Source organism: Microcebus murinus, chromosome 19 (genome assembly GCF_040939455.1).
Source record: "Microcebus murinus isolate Inina chromosome 19, M.murinus_Inina_mat1.0, whole genome shotgun sequence".
Lineage (NCBI taxonomy): Eukaryota > Metazoa > Chordata > Mammalia > Primates > Cheirogaleidae > Microcebus > Microcebus murinus.
In genome coordinates, this window is record NC_134122.1 from 12,913,490 (window position 1) to 12,931,683 (window position 18,194).

Below are 18,194 nucleotides of genomic sequence, written 5' to 3' on the forward strand. Positions count from 1 at the left end.
TCTTCATGGAGCTAGACGCCCGGGATCTGATATCTGAAGCTTCCAGCACTGTGTCGGTTTAGCCACTTTTCTCCCACGAGAGAAATCCTGCTTCCTTACCAGCCTAGGTCCCTTTTGTGTCTTTTCGGTCAAACTACCAGGCTGGTTCTTATCGCACTGGTTCAGAATCTGCTGTAGAAGAACCCCCTTCCTTGAGCCAGGCAGTCGGTGTTCAAGCCCCGGCGGGACCTCATTAGAGTCGTGTCACTCTGGACAAGCAGCTTCACCTTTCAGAATCTCAGTTTCTCCACCTGTAAAATGGGGGTGCTGCTAGAGCCTGAACCACTTGCCTCAGAGGGTTGTGCTGAGGGTCACAGGGAATGACAGCATGGGAGTGCTGGGCAGCCTGCACTCTTAGCTATCTGAGTGTGCACCTGTCCCCTCCCGTGTTAGAAATGGTGGCAGCACACTAGAAGGGCTTATATTTTATCTACAAGTATTTTTGTTTGTTTGTTTGTTTTGAGACACAGTCTCACTCTGTTGCCCAGGCTATAGTGAGTGCTGTCGTGTCAGCCTAGCTCACAGCAACCTCAAACTCTGGACTCAAGCAATCCTGCTGCCTCCCGAGTAGCTGGGACTATAGGCATGCACCACCATGCCCAGCTAATTTTTTTTCTATATATTTTTAGTTGGCCAATTAATTTCTTTCTATTTATAGTAGAGACGGGGGTCTCACTCTTGCTCAGGCTGGTATCGAACTCCTGACCTGGAGCAATCCGCCCGCTTCGGCCTCCCAGAGTGCTAGGATTACAGGCGTGAGCCACCTCGCCCGGCCTACAAGTATTTTGTTTTATCGACTAATTATGGGGTCAACGCTTAGATGTCAATTGGCCTGTTTCATGCCCTAACAGAAGGTGTGTCTTATATGTTGCTATGAGAAAGGCCTTCTCTGTGGCAAGCCGTGGCTTCTCAAGCTCCTACATGCATAGGAATCACCGGGGATCTTGTCAAAATGCAGATTCCGATTCAGCGCTGAAGCAGGGCGAGAGATTCTGCATTCATAGATTCTGAATATCACATTTGGAGTAGCAAGAATCTGGGAAATGTGGTCTCTCTGCTGGGAGCTCTCTTGATGTTGTGCTATACTTGTGTTTCCTTGTCTCAGCTGACTCTGCCTTCTACAGTCTGGCGTGACCCATTCAGCTCAACAGAAGTTATGCAAACATCACTGTGACTGTAGGTATCCCCAGCTGTAGGAAAAAAATAAATAACACTTGCACAAGGGCCAACATTTGGAAGGACACCCATGAACAGGAGTAGCACAACATTGCTTGCAAACATTGTGCTACACAAGTATAAGCTATCACATTGGAGCAGGGTGACATCCATTTTCACTGCTCATTTGTGGGCAAAACCATGAGAGCTGGCTCACTTTTGCCTTCCCAGATAGCATTGACCCTCAGTAAATGTTCGATGTGCCAAAAGTGCCCCCAATGAGTAGAATGTTAAGCAAACCTCCCCCTGCCCTGGATGCCTATTGTTTCCAACTTCAGAAAGACTGATTACAGACCTTTTACAGAACCTCTCCTACCCATGCTGTTGTATTTCTTTCCACATGTAGCCAAACTCATCACCCAAGACTGAACCTCCACCCATCTTGTAAGTTGAGATTTATAAGGTCAAGGTAGGCAAGGAAGCCCTTAGACTCTGCTGGCTGGTATGTCCTGTAACCCTGAAATAACCACATTTATCCCTTTTTATTCCCAAAGCTCCTATTGAGTTCAACTCTCTCAGGATTCATTTAGAGGGGGCAAGTGACACTCATCAGTTTAGCATTTTTGCACCTGTGTGTCCCCGTGGCCCAGAACAATAATATCACATGATGATCAAATCCTTTTGACATTAGTAAGTCCAATGCAGAGTGTTGAGTGACTAAAAAAAGTCCATGCACTGAAAGATATAAAATATTTTATTGTGTTTTTTTTACATTATAAAGCGTTGATGAAAGCATTGGTGAATGTAAGAATCTTCCTTCCTTCCTTCCTTCCTTCCTTCCTTCCTTCCTTCCTTCCTTCCTTCCTTCCTTCCTTCCTTCCTTCCTTCCTTCCTTCCTTCCTTCCTTCCTTTTTCCACCTATTTCTGCCATTTGGTATAACAGCCACATGCTGGTGAAGAAGGAAAACAAAGACTGGAAGGGCAAAAGGATCCAAGGAAAGGAAAATGAAAGGTAAACAGAATTTATTATGTTTGAATTTCAGGCTCCCCCCGCCCCCGACTCCCCCCAAAACAAGCAAGGAGGCAAATAAAGAAACCCTGCAGGGATTGACAGGAGATGAGAAAAGTTTTAGAAGACTTTTCTCAGAAAAAACCCTCTGCTGATTTACAAGAAGCACATCTGTTGTGAGGATTTTGAAGGAGATGAAAATGTATCGCTGGCCATCTAGACATTTGTCAAAACAGCCGAATTCTGTGAAGTGGAAAGGATGAGCGAAAGAACTGGTCCTAGGGAAAGAGGTTCAACATGGTCTCTCTTGTGTCAGAATTTTTCTACAAAGACAGGGAAGCTTTTAGCTGTGTGAGATAAAGCCTTTTGCTAAATGAGAAACCAGCAGACCTTGCAAAGGGGTGTTCAGTTTCACCCTGAAGGGCACTTGGCTCTGTCCACACTGGGTGTGTCGTCAAACCTGTCTGGGTGTCCTTCACCATCCTTCCTGGATGGTGGATCCTTCCCGGGGGACCTGTCTGGTTTAGGGATTTAGTGTCCACCTCTTGGATATGAGGAGAGGTTCAAAGCACCTTGATTTAGAGTCCCACCATCTCTCTTCACAGGGGGGAAAGGTAATTCCCCAGAAGGAAGCGGGGAAGCTGGATGATGTTGGGCAACTGAACCAACAAATGCCTTCTCTACTTGGAGAGTGAAACTGGGCTCCAATATCGAGCTCAGCGTCTGTTGATGGCACAGCTGCCTGGACGACTGTGGATCTGACTTCCCATGCCGTGTTTGTTAAAAGTGCGTTTGTTCTGAGGGACGGTGTTCCGGCAGCAGTGGGCACTCCTACTGCTCAGATCTTGGTTCCTAAATACCACTGTCCACTGTAAGTGTCCAGGGCTCTTTGGAGAAATGGCTGATCCCAGGGCTGGGGAAGGAAAGGTACAAGGTATGCTTGAAACATCTTTTTTCATCAGAAATTATGATGTGCTAAAAAAAAAAAAAAAAAAAAGATAGGAGCCAGCTTGAAGGGGCTCCCACTTCAAAATCTGGGTCAAAATTTTTCAAATTTGGCTTCCTACCTGGGATAATCTGAGCATCAGAATTAATTATGACAGAAATGGACTATAACACATGGAATTCCTGAGTCCATACTGATATTAAGAAAGAAGAAAGACGAGGGAGGGAGAAGGGAAAGTAGCTTATCTACTGAAGAATGCCAACTACTAAATGTAGAGGGAACGGTAGACTTAGAAACTCACACTTTGCAACTACCTTGGAAATACTCAATTCATACAAGAGTCATCAATGCAGGCTAGATGGGAAGACTATGGTGACAGTTTCAAAATATTTTCCCACAGATCATTTATTAATTCACAGAAGGCACCTTTGGAGTGGAGGAAGGTGCAGGCGTCACCTTAGCTGCCCCCAGAGAGCACTGAGGATGTCTCGGCAATAACTGTGCAGCATTCTTGCCAAAAATATAACCATGAGGACACAATCCAGTAAGTCCAAATTGAGGAGCCTTGTGAAAAGCACCTGGCCTGGACGTTTCAAAAACATCAATGCTATAATTGACATCATAGCAGATTTTGGTTCAGGACCCAATCTCCCGAGTGTGATAATTGTGCTGTAGTCTTGTAGGACAATGTCCTTATTCTTAAGAAATACATATCAAATTCTCTAGGACTGAAGTATCTGCAACTTACTGCAAATGTTTTAGCAAAATATTGCTATTATATATGCATACATATATTTATTTATATATGTGCATAAAGAGTAATTAGAAAAAAGTGACAAAATGCTAACCATTAGTCAAATCTAAGTAATGGATGTCTAGTCTTTTGTTATATCATTCTTACAACTTTTTCATGAATTTGAAGTTTTTAAGTATAGCCGCAGGTTGCCTAGCAACGGAGATATGTTCTGAGAAATGCAGTTAGGACACCATAGAGTGTACTGACACAAACTTAGATGGTACAGCCTACTGCATGCCTAGGCATATGGTATAGCTTATTGCTCCTAGATCACACACCTATACAACTTGTTACTGTACTGAATGCTGTAGGTAACCAGAACTCAATGGTAAGTATTTGTGTATCTAAACATAGAAAAGGTAGAATAAAAATATGATATAAAAGATAAAAAATGGTACACCCTATAAGGTATTTACCATGGATGGAGCTTGCAGGTGGATAGTGGATAATGGATTAGAGAGTGATGGATGGGCAGGGGTGGTCTCTCTCACCATATTATCTCTTATACCTAAAATACCTGTTAATTGTTGGATGAATGAAGTTTACTGGAACAAGATTTAGCTTTTTCCTTTTTTCTTCTAACGTTGCCATTAAATTTACTTTCATCTAATACTGTAATTTAGCGAGATCAAGAAAATGAGTCATGCCTTATTTTAACTCCTTGTCATTATGAATTGGCTGATATCCCCTACAATGAAGACATTTGCAAGGCATTCATTGAGTATGTACTACCCTGCATGAGTTTCCACAGCAGTCATCCATAATCAATGAACATTTGCAACTCTGGGTTACTTGTTTTTATTCCTGGCCAGGGATTTGAAAAGGGAAATGTGTAATAGGAAACAAAACAAAACAAAACTAAGACAGGCAAACTGTTTCCTCCTACTACATATACTCAACACAGCAACTTCTGTGACCAGATGTGTGAGTTTTTTCCATACATCAGTATCCCGGACACCAACCGGACATCCTCTAATTCAATTCAATTCTGACACTATGTGCCTGGGGTTGGAGTCAAACCCCACACGTTAAGGGCTTACTTAGTCCCACGAGACTGCCCCTGTTTCAGATGCCCATCATAAGTCTGGGCCTCTGGAACTGACTGATTGGCTACAAATTAGGGGTCCCCATGACTCCTTGCTCGATTGAATCATTTGCCAGAGTGGCTCACAGAATTCAGGAAGGCACTGTACTTAAGGTTTACCCATTTATTATAAAAGATATTGCAAAGGATCCAGATGAACAGTGAGGCAGAGGAGATGCACAGAGTGTCGGGAAGCCACACTCTGGGTGGGCCTCCCTCCACGTGTTCAGCAACCTGGAAATTCCCCAAATACTGTAGTTCAGAGATGTTTATGGAGGCTTCATCGCGTAGGCATGATGGATGATTAAGTCAATCTCCAGCCCTTCTCTCTTCCCTGAGGATGAGGGTGAGGCAGAAAGTTCCACGCTTCTAATCCTGGCTTGGTCTTTCTGGTGACCAGACCCCATGCAGGTGCCCCATGGAGAGTCACCTCATTAGAACAAATGATGCTCCCATCACCCAGGAGATTCCAAAATATTAGGAGCTCTGTGGCAGGAACCAGGATCAAAGACCTGATATTTGAACAAAAGATTTTCCTAGCACCCCTGTTGCTCAGGAAACTGTAAGGGAACTGGGGATAGAGACCAAAAATATGTATATTTCTCATTATAAATTGCGATATCACAGAAAGATACATGGTTGCTCCCTTCTACTCTAATTCTTTTCCTTCCGCCTATTTCCACATGTCAAATTGGACCAGAGTCTTAAGACCTAAATCCAAAGTCAAATATTTCGAGTTGCCTTTCTATTTTCCTGTCTAAAATGAGTTCTCCCCCATCTCTGGATCCCAAGAGTTTATATTTATACTGTGGTATTTACATTTTAATTGTAATTATTTATATACATCATAATCCTTCTATAACACTATAAATTAATCTCAGGCAGAATTCATACCAGATTCAACTTCTTGCCTACAAATAACAATGAGAAATCAATTGTTCAAAGGGGATTGGAAATTTTAAAAATTAAATTATGGCTCTGTAATAACTAAATTCCAGGAGGGAAAAAGAGAGAGCAAATAAATCCATTCATCAGAAGGAATGGGAAACTATAAAAGTTAAAATTCTAGCTATAAAGGTACAAGTGATAGCTATGTGGAAGTTAGCTAAAGAATCTAATACTACAATAAAATTTCCTTTTTTATCTTTAACCCGTTAGGTTTTGTCCAAAATATCCCAGCAAACCAACCAAATAACTAAAAAACAAACAAACAAACAAAACCCCAGTCAATAACATCTGGTATTGAAGAAGGTATGGTGAGCAGATTAAATATGTATAGTTGGAGGAGGAGGAATCTACCTAGAATTATAAAAAATGCACATACAAGAAAATTTATGACCACACTTTTTGTATCAGTGAAAACCAGAACAAACTGGAAGCCACCTGAATGTCCATCGATAGCAAATGACAATAACATTTGCAATGTCTATACTATGGAATATTATGTAGCTACTAAAAACAAGTTAGATCTCTAGCTATTTTTCCAAAGAGATGTTTATGGTGTGCTGTGAAGTGAGAAAAGAAAGGAACAGAGACATGAGGTGAGATTGATTGCAGTTTTGTGAAAACACCAACGCCCTCCCTGTAAGTCAGCAGTGAGGAGGAGAAGGTAGGGGAGGGGCAAGGTTCTGTGCTCTCCCACCAGGAGGCCAGGTAGCCTCTCATTCAGAAAAAGACACACTCCATGGCGCACATATACCACAGTTTATTATTCCACTCATGTATTGATGGGCACTTGGGTTGTTTCCACATCTTTGTAATTGTGAATTGTGCTGCCTTAAACATTCGAGTGCAGATGTCTTTTTTTATAGAATGTCTTTTGTTCTTTGGGGAGGGGGGTAAGGGCAATATATGTAACCTAAACATTTGTACCCCCATAATAGGCTCAAAAAAAAAAAAAAAGACACATTCACCTTGGCAGGGGCTGTGATCCGTTAATCTCATTGTTTCCCATAGGAAGGAAATACTTGGGCCTAGCATTTTAGGGGTTTTGGGTCCCATTTGGGGATTTGCACTACCTAAGGGTAGTGCATGTCATCATGGCATCTTGAACTTTAGACAAAAGAGAACCAATTCATGTTGGTCAAATTTTTTGTTTGTGGCATTTAAAAACTCTGAGCTTTATCTTCTAGGAGGTGAGATTAAAAGGGCTATCAGTGGCTGGGTGTGGTGGCTCACGCAGGTAATCCTAGCACTGTGGGAGGATCACTTGAAGCCAGGAGTTCAAAACCAGCCTGAGCAAGAGCGAGACTCTGTTTCTACTAAAAATAGAAAAATTAGCCAGGCATCATGGCACATGCCTGTAGTCCCAGCTACTCGGGAGGCTGAGGCAGGAGGATCGCTTGAGCCCAGGAGTTAGGCTGACGCCACAGTACTCTAGCCCAGGCAACCGAGCGAGACTCTGTCTCTAAATAAATAAAATTTAAAAAGGGGACTATCCGCTTTCCCCTTTTTGCTTAATGAGGAAGGGCGTGTTGGTCATTTACGACGCCACTTAACTTTCATTCAAATGGAAGATGAAGGTATAAAAGATGCTCAAACTCACCAGCCTCAGAGAAATGTAAACTAAAGTAACAATGAGAGATGTCTTTCAGGCTGTGAAATAACAGAAAGGGCCAAACACACCTATTATTTCTGGGAAAGCAGGAAAAGGGTTACTCTCCTACATTGCTGGTGAAAGGCGAGAATTATTTCAGCTGTGTCGCCACATTTATTAAAATCTAAACATGCAGATCATTAAAAATTACTATATAATGCTGCATATGTGCCAAATAATCTAGGCAATGACACGAGTGTAAAATATAAACAATAATGATAAAATGAACCCACTTTCAACCTAAAAACTGCATGATCACTACTAATACTGTTGAAACCACCTGCAAGCTCATCTCTAGTCTGTTTCCTCTGCCTGCTCTGTCCTCCTCCTGGAGGGAGGCGTCCACAATGCTGTTCTCTGGCTTTGCTCTTTTAAAAATAGTTAAAAAGAAACACATATGCTCTTTGACCCAGCAATCCCACTCCTGGGACTCTATATCCTAGAATAAAAGCCGTGGTACATAAGGACATTTGTGGAAGGGATGTTTATTTGACCATTGTTTGCAGTAGCAAAAGAGGAGAAATGAGCGAATGCTCATTAATGATCGAATAAATTACAGGACATCCACACCATGGAATTTTCTGCAGCCATTAAAAAAATGATGAATGAGAGCAATACCAGATGCCTTGGAGGGATTTCCATGGCATGTCGCAGAATGAGGAAATGGGAGCCGGGAAAGCGTGTGTAAAATGACAGATGCCTATGTATTGGATAGAATGTGTAAATACACGTATTTGTGTGTATATGAGCACAGAGACAAATTTGGAAGAATATACCCTAAGGTGGCAGAAAAGATTACCAGAGAGAAGAAGGGTGGTGTGATGTAGGGGGAGAGAGGATTGAGTAAAAAGAGAAGAAAAAAAATGTGAGGTCAAAATTAAAATTCTTTTTTTTTTTTTTTTAAAGGGACAGGGTTTTGCACTGTTGCCCAGGCTGGAGTGCAGTGATGTGATCATAGCTCACTGCAACTTCCAACTCCTGGGCTCAAGTGTTCTTCCTTGTCTCAACCTGCCAAGTAGCATAGGTGCTCACCACCACACCTGGCTGATTTTTAAAACTTTTTATAAAAATGGGGTCTCACTATGTTGCCCAGCCTGGTCTTCAACTCCTGGCCTCAAGCGATCCTCCCACCTTGCCCTCCCAAAGTGTTAGGCTTACAGGTGTGAGCCACGGCGCCTGTTCCCAAATTTCTATCTTATTTTTGTCCCAGGGTTTGTGTGAGAATTTCACCAGATGATGAAAAGCTTCTTTGGAGAATGTTCAATGGCCCCAATGTATGATGGTGGTACTTAAAGATGATGTGCAAATGATACTTACGACAGTGATCTGATTTTGAGCAAATAATTTTATTGCTCTAGGCCTAATGAGGTTTTGTCTATAAGACAGGGATCATAACTAACCTAATTAACAGCTGGTAACCTTCCAGATGAACTACGGAAATTACTCTGCTGGGATTAAATGTACAGTCCTCAAGTATGATAAAATTAAAAGTATGATCCACTCAGCTGATTGCTAAACCATTTCCCTCTTTTGCGTTTTACTCACACCACCTTTAAGACGATATTGTTGGGTCTGCCAAAATGGGGGATGTAAACTCCCTCGGGACCACGCCACACTTGGATTGTTTTGATCACCTGTGATCTTGACAGGTCACAGAAGATATGGACACTGTATTGGCTTCCTAGGGCTGTTGTAACAAATTAGCACAAACTGGGTGGTTTAAAATCACAGAAATTTATTCTCTCACTGTTCTGGAAGTCAAAAGTCTGAAACCAAGGTGTCAGCAGGGTCATGCTCCCTTTGAAGGCTTTAAGAGAAGAAGCTTTCCTTGTGTCTTCCTAGCATCTGGTGGCTGCCGGCAATCCTTGGCATTCCTTGGCGATCCTTGGCAATCCTTGGCATTCCTTGGCAATCCTTGGCAATCCTTGGCATTCCTTGGCAATCCTTGGCAATCCTTAGCTTGCAGCTGCATCGCACCAGTCTCTGCCTCTGTGGTCACATGATGTCCTCTCCCTGTGTCTCTCTCTATCTTCACATGGCCTTCTGATAAGGACACAGTCATTGGCCCCCCTAATCCAGTATGACCTCACTTTACCTTAACTAATCCCATCTGCAAAGACCCTTGTTCCAAATGGGTCACATTCTGAGGCTCTGGGTGGGCATGAATTTTGGGGCGCACTATTCAACCCTGTACAGATATGTGAGGGTTTTTTTTTTAAAGCTTTCTCTTCATTCCCTGCTTTCTGTCCTCTGTGGGAAGGTGGCGTTCTCTTGGAGCCCTGGAGCTGGCATTGCCCACTCTGAGATGGATCACAGTGGGTCTTACCAGAAATTTGCAGCCAACCCCCTGTGAGCATGGCCAAGCCACCATTGCCAGGAGAGATGTGGGTTCGGGTGGAATGTTCTGGAAACTTTTACTGTTTCACTTTTGAGAGCAAAAATTATAGGTCTATGGCAACATCCCATCACCTTTTTTCTTCACCTTATTTGGTACTCTGATGAGCAGAATTTTCCTTAATTTTTTATAGAAACGTGAAAAGCAAATATGCATGAATTCTAAAACTAAGAGGGACTCTGGGGGGACAAAGAGCCTGTAATTGTTAAGCAAGCTGAAACTTTCAGCCAAGGACCTCTAGAGAGCGCACATTCTTTGCTCACTGCAGATCAGCCGGCTGTTCCATGAAGAGGCACTAGCAGCACAATGGGCCCTGCCTAGAGCCGGGGTGCGTTTCCTTCCCAGCAGCCAGGCGTGCAGGGACCCACTGGGGCCCAGAGGGATGTGCTCAGGGCTCTCGTGTAGCAAAAAGTGAGGCTTCACAATGGAAAGCCCAAGGAGAGGTCTTAAAATTGTGCAAATCATCTATAATTATGACAAATCTATTTTTAATTTTAATTTTTTTTTTTACTGTGGTAAAATACCCATAACATAAAACTTACCATTTTAAGTGTGCAACTCAGTGCTATATGATACATTCGCAGCGTTGTGCAATCATCAGTACTATCTAGTTCCAGAATATTTTCATTTCCCCAAAAGAAAACCCGGTACCCATTAAACAATCCCTCCCCATTCATCTCCGCTCCAGTCCCCGGCAGCCACTAATATGCTGTCTGTCTCTGTGGCTTCGCCTGTCCTGGACATCTCATATCAATAGAAGTGTACAATATGTGACCTTTTGTGTCTGGCTTCTTTCACCGAGCATAATGTGTTCAAGGTTGATGTATGTCGTAGCCTGTGTCGGTACTTCATTCCTTTCTATGTCTGAATAATACTCCATTGTATGGATAGACCACATTTTATTTATCCATTCACCAGTTGGGTAAACCTATTTTTAAACTTCCCTTACCCCACAGGTAAGCAGTGTTTAAAACTTTTTATGTTTAGATTTATAGAAATTTGTAAAGGTCGTACAGGGTCTGGCTCCCCACCCCACCTCCACTCCCAGCCTGGTTTCCTTCGTTGTTAATATCTTGTATCACCAGCCTACATTTGTTCAAACTTGGGGATGGGCGCTGGCACATTGCCAATGACTAAACTTCAGACTTTATTTGGATTTCACCATTTTTCCCCCTCATTCCTGTTCTCTTTCAGCTCTGGGACCTAATCCAGGGCACCACATTTGCATGTAGTTGTCATGAATCCTCAGTCATTCTGGGCCGGGACAGCTTTTCACTCCTAAGTTTTCATGACCTTGGCAGTCTCGAGGAGCACTGGTCAGGCATCCCATAGAAGGCCCCCCAGGCTGGGTTTGCTGGGTCCTTTTCTCATGATGACGCTGGAGCAGTTTGTTTTTTTGTGGGTGTTATCCAGACTAAACTCCACCTGGAGTAATTTTGCCTGTAAAGATGTGACCCTAAAAAGTGTTTAAAGAGGGCCTTAACGCCTCTTTTCTTTCTTCATTTAAGGGACCGCAGCTGCTATCCAATCCACTCCCCGAGGGCTCTGCGGGGAGTTGGGGCCCCGCTTCACAGATGAGGCAGCGTGCTCCTTATGTGCGACAGACGGGAATTCCGACCCAGAGGCCAGCGCCAGGTTCTGTCCGTAACTCCACTCCTGGCGGGCTGCTGACAAATCGGTTTGGCCAACGGCATGTTCACCTGGACCCTTGGTTCCCCCTCTGGAGGAATGTCAGTATCCCCTAATTAGGTAACGGGGTAACTGGGCAACCATTACTTATAATAGATGTGGGGCTGTAAATTATTCTATTTAATTAAGAACTGCACGTTTCCTATTAAAGGAAAGCTTATCATAGGTTAGTAAATTTATTGGGAACACTTAACTTTAGCTAATTAAGCTGTTTGAACTCAAGGCGAGGGCATTCATTAATAATCAAGCCCAAGCAGTTAAGGGCAATTAGTGAAAACAGCTGGTCTTTATCTCGCTGATAAAGGATGGTTAATAGAGATCTTTACAGCTGTTATAAACCTCCCCAAAGCAGCAGCATCTTCAAAAGTTTGCGTTAGTGAAGAACTCAGAAGAAGAAACTAAATTTAAAAGAGCTGAGCGTCGGAAGCAATCTCGGGTCTCCAGCCCCAAGGTGACGTCCAGGAGGAAAGCGAAATCCACCAACAGCGGACTCCTCCCTAGCCGCGTCCATGCCCCTGGGAGAGAATCTGGCCTCAGAGTCAGCAGCAGAATTGTTCTAGTTCCGACTGGGCAAGGAGGGGTCCCCGATACATGCAGAGATTATATTTCCTGGAAGAAAAATGTAGGAATGGACTCTGCATTTTTTCTGGTCCACCAATGTCTTTATGTAGAAAGTCTCACAGAATTCTCAGCACGTCACATTCAACAACTTGAACTTTAGAAATTTTAAAAAGTGTTCGACTTAGTAGGATCAGCTTCTGTTTCAGGAATTAAATCACATGGTGTATGCTGTGATTTGAGGGAAATTAGCAATGCTTTGACTACGTACAGACAGGGTTCTCCCTGGCCAGATGGTGGAGATTCCAGTCGGGATAATGCCACCATCACGCTGTCTCCGAACATTTATGGATAGCCTGTTGTGTGCTGGGCACCATCCCGGCATGTGACATCACACAAGAGGGCCAAGGCCCTGTTTTTTTTTTTTTTTTTTTAGTGCTCACAAATATCTAATGGAAGAGGGATGGACAATAAGCAAGCTGATACACAAGGTGATCGTGGACTCTGATCAGTTCTTTGAAGGTGGTGACTTGAGGCAGAGCAGTTTTCACATTTCAGCCCTCTTACTGCCTTGACCGTGTTCCCACCTGCGACAGTGTCTGTTCTGTGTTTCTTTTTCTAGTTGCCTCACGTTGTTTTGAACTTAAATACATTTATTTGCAAGGAAGACTTTATACTCCTACGATAAGTGGAAAACCAGTTATCAGTAATCAGAAATTGAAAGTGATCGGAAGAATAAATACATTGACCATTAAGATGAAAACTGTCTTGTACCACCTAGAAGTAGTTCAGGAAGCACCTGTCCTGTGCGTGCCATACGTTGGAGACATCCAGGTGGGTTGCGGGGGCCACTGAGGGCACCACCTGCCATGGTTTGAATGTGTTTGAAAGTTCACATGTTGGAAACTTAGTTGCCAGTGCAACAGTGTGGAGAGTTCGGGCCTTTAAGAGGTGATTAGATCACGAGGCCTCTGTTCTCCTGAATGGACTGATGTTGTTATCTCAGGGGTGGGTTCCAGATCATTCTGTATTGCGGGGGCTGCCCTGTGTGTTGTAGGATGTTTAGCAGCAACCACGCCCATTACCCACTTGATGACAACTGTGACAACAAAAGTATCTTCAGACACGGCTAAATGGCTGTTGGGGTACAGAATCACCCCCCACAAAGAATCACTGGGCCTTTTTTTTTTTTTGAGACAGAGTCTGGCTTTGTTGCCCAGGCTAGAGTGAGTGCCGTGGTGTCAGCCTAGCTCACAGCAACCTCAAACTCCTGAGCTCAAGCGATCCTGCTGCCTCAGCCTCCCGAGTAGCTGGGACTACAGGCATGTGCCACCATGCCCGGCTAGTTTTTCCTATATATATTAGTTGGCCAATTAATTTCTTTCTATTTATAGTAGAGACGGGGGTCTCGCTCTTGCTCAGGCTGGTTTTGAACTCCTGACCTCCAGCAGTCCGCCCGCCTCGGCCTCCCAGAGTGCTAGGAACATTTGCTCTTGCAACCTTGATTTCTTTTGATGGCCTGGCAGCTCCTGTTGGACCCGAGGAGTAATTGCTGGGACCCATCACCCTCTGTCTCGCCCAGACAGCCCTTTCTCATCCTTCTGGCGTGAACTAGGGGCCCCTCCTGCAGGGTGTGCTCCTGTCCTCCCCATCCCAGCCTGGGCAAAATCCCACCGTTACATGTTCTCGAAGCACCATATGAGGTTCTCTTTGTAGGGCAAGTCACACATTTTCCCTTTTATGTATGTAGTTATATTCATTTCTGTTTCTTCCCCCACCCCCCCAGAAGCTCAGCTCCATAAGGGCAGGAAATCAGCTTAATTTTGTTCATCCTTGTAAAGCCCCAAACACCCAGCACAATGCCCGGCACATAACAGGTGCTCAATGAATATCCATCGAATGAATGATTCCTCGGTGAATGGCTCTGGTGGGACCCCATGTTAATGGCATCCAGAAGGATCCTGGCCCTATTTAGTACCAGGAAGGATCTAGACCAAGGATGGCCAAGCTTTTTCTGGAAAGGGCCAGATGGTAAGTCCTTCCAGCTTGTGGGCTGTGTGGTCTCAGCTGCAACTACTCACGTCGGCTGCTGTAGCGTGAGCGGCCCGGGACAGCACGCGAGTGACCGGACACAGCTGTGCTCCAATGAAAAGGTATTTAGAAAAACAGACGGGGGGGGGGGGGCGCTGATTTGGTCTGTGACATGTAGTTTGCCAACGCCTGATCTGGGGCTGTTATTCCTGGTCTCATCTTAATTTTGCTTCATATTTATTGAATTCCTGCCCTGGAGCAGGCATGATTCTGGATTCTGGGAATATGGCCGTGGGTAAGATTGACGATATTTTTGCCTTCATGAAGTGTATATCCTATTTGACCAGACACAGACAGTAAAGGAGCAAACTAAGAATATTACTTCAGAAATGATGATATGTTCCATGAAAAAGGACAACACAAGGTACTGAGACGGGGAACGACTGATTGGAGGCTGGGGGCTGCTCTTTTAAATTGGGTGGTCAGGCTAAGTTGGGGACAATTTGAGCACTGATCAAAAGGATTTAGCTGAATGCAGCACACTGGGTAAATAAAAATCCGTGAGTCCATAGTGTTGCTAATTTGGAAAGCTCTTTGTAAGGGAGGAGTGTTAAAAGGAATGATAGAATTAAAAATCACGTGTTCAAGTCCCATGTAACAGTTGATTCGTGTAAAGAATCATCTTTCTCAAGAAGGGAACAGCTGAGCAGAATGATGAGCAGAAGCTACCGGAAGGAAAGTGTGGGGAAGGGTGTTGCAGGCAGGGGCAACAGCCGGCGCGAAATCCCTGCGGCTTGCTCGATAAGACAGCAAGAGGATCCCTGTGGCCAAGGAGAGGAGGCCAGTGGTCAGAGAGGTGGTGGACGCAGATCCTGCTGGGTTTTGTAGTCCTGGTGAGGGGCGAGGATTTTATCCCAAGCGCGGTGAGAAAGCATTAGAGTCTTTGGGATGGAGGAGAGGTGAGACGTGGTTTGTACTTTAACACGATCGCGCTGGGAGTAGGCTGGGAAGGGCGTGGCAAGAACGGACGCAGGGAGACCAGCGAGGGGCCTTGCAAAGTCGTCTGAGGCAAGAGACGACGCGGTCATCAGCGGAAGGGGCGAGAAGCGGCTGGGCTCGGTGTGTGTTTCTGAAGGCAGGACTGGCAGGGGCTGACTTGTAGGGGCCGGGAGGAAGAGGGAGCATGGCAGGATGACTCCAAGTCTCTGGCCTGAGTAAGGTGTGGGCGGGGCCGTGCAGGCTCCCAGGCCTGGGTTACGGGAGAAACGTTAGCCACCCACTGCGCCGTGGACGTGCTCTGGGTGAGCTGCCCGTTAGGCGTCTTGGCGGCGTGGAGCTGGCAGTTGGAGGGTGCACGAGCCTGGAGATAGCTGCGAGTCGCTGGTCTGTAGACAATTAAGTCACGAGAGGGGATAAAGGGCTCTTAGATAGAGAAGACGACCTAGGATTGGGAAAGGATTAGGAGACAGGGAAACCAGGAGAATGGGAAGCCTGGAAACCAGTCGAGAAAGAATGTCCAGAACTTAGTTCCCTCACCCATTTATTTCTTCACCCATTTAAAACTCATCTTGGCGCGCACCAGTGCTTGACTAATGCTCTAGCAATAGTGACAATGAAAGCAGCCAGCGTTTGTCCAACACCTGTTCCGTGCCATGCAGCGCGCTAAGCACCTACCTGCTGAATCTCATTGACTCCTCACTCCAACTCCTTGAGGGGCCTCTATTATCATCTCTGGTCTACAAATGAGCAAAGTGAGGCCCGGAGATGTTGGGTGACTTGTCCAAAGTCACACAGCTCATAAGTGGCAAAGCCAGAATTAGAACTTTACACACCTCAAATCCTTCCTGAAAATAGATTAGCTATAAATAAATGTTCAGAGGAGTTCCCGAGAAAAGGGAGGTGATAGGATGGGGAAATATATTCATTCTAGTATGTATTAAGGATCTGCTTTTTTTTTTTTTTTTTTGCTCAAGAAGCAGAATAGAAACAGACAATACAAAATTCCTGCTCTTGCCAGGCATGGTGACACATGTCTGTAGCACCAGCTACTTGGGAGGCAGAGGCAGGAGGATTGCTTGAGCCCAGGAGTTTGAGAACAGCTTGAGCAACATAGCAAGACCCTGTCCCTAAAAAAACAAAAAACAAAAACCCCAAAAAACCAAAATAATAATAAGAAATAAGAAATCCTTGCTGTCATGGGAAAGCCTCAGCACCCTCATCTGTAAAATGGGGGTAATAAATGTATCTACCTCATCAGCTTTTTGAAAGGATTAAATGTGTTGATGTGACAAATCACATAGAACAGGGGCTGGCACATACTTAACATATAGCACTTGTTGGCCTTTATCATGGAGAGACTGTATCGCTTCCTGGTGAAGAACTGGGCACCCTAGAGCCAGGATGTTTGGGTTCAAATCCCAGCTTTGCTACTTCCCAGCTATGTGACCCTGGGTAAGTTACCCCCTTTGTGGCTTAGTTTCCCCATCTGTAAAATGGGATAATAATGGCTCCTAGCTGATACGATGATTGTGAGGGTTTAATAAGCTAATATATGTAAAGTGCTTATGGCGGCTGGTACCTTATTCTCACGGGGGTTTTAGCTCTTACCGTGGGCCTCGGATACAGTGGGCATGCAGGCAGCAGACACATCAGTAAAGAGACGTGAGTTATCCTCAGTGAGAAGAGAGCGTGGCAGATACAAACCCTACTGGATTTCCACTTGCGTCTCAGTGACAGGCAGCCTGGATTAAAGAGCGGAGATGCCACAGCGGGAAGAGCTGTCCTGTTCCCAGAGGCAAATGACAACCTGCAGAAAGAAGCAGCACACGGCTTAGGGAGGGGGAGACGGTGGCCCGAGGAAAGAGAGGAGGGGCAGAGGCTGCGGAGAATCACTGTAATATTTTCCCTCTGATAGTGGCAGGGGTTCTTGTAGAAGCCTTAATCACCTATTCTAGGCTTCTGAACCCGGAGCTCCTTGCTCCTTGCGAGCTGTCCTCCCTCTGGCCTCTGCTTGTCTCCGTTAGAGCGTAATCGTATTGGAAGGTAGTTTTTATCTGTGATTATTCATCCGCACGTGAGGAGCTTACGTGTCTGAGCCGCCACTTCCATCAAATGCGAGCACGTGGCCCTGTGCATACACGCCAGCCTGACACTGGCGGGCAGAGCGACCCCCACCCCACCCCCACCAGCAGGGAGATTTTAGAGAATTAGAGGTGACCAGCTTTGGGGCCGGGGAGGAGGAGGCAGACAGTGCTGGCTCCGAGACAGGGAGCAGAACAAATAGGAGAGAACTAATAGTGGGGACTCCAGCCAGGCCCGTAAATCGATAGGTGGGTTTATCCTAAAGGCATGGCTTCTCCAACTTTAATAAGACGGTGTCTATGAAGATTACATACTAGCTTAGAGAACAGTATTTCATTTTCGCCGGCTCTGTCTAATCTGCGGGAGATGATGTGCTGGGCTGGGGTTAATGCTCACGCACATATTTCAGGTTAACTCTCTGTCAAATTGTGGTGAGGTGAGAGCAGAATTTTGCCCTCTTCCCGGGGGGTGGGGCTCTGACGTGAGGCCAAGGGAGCAGGCCAAGGACAAAGTTGGGAGACACTAGCCTGTAACAAAGACAAAACCATCTGATTGTCCTTGTTTCCCTTGCTGATGTTTTTTTTTTTGCAGCATTGAGCTATAGTTCATATACCATGCAAACTACTCACTTAAAGTGTACAATGCAGTGGTTTTTAGTATATTCTCAGAGTTGTGCAACCCTCACCACAATCAATTTTACAACATTTTCATCACCCTCTCCCCACGCCAAAAAAAAAAAAAAAGTCCACCATACTCATTAGTAGTCATTTCCCATTTTTCAACAACCTCCAAGCCCTAGGCAACCACTCATCTAC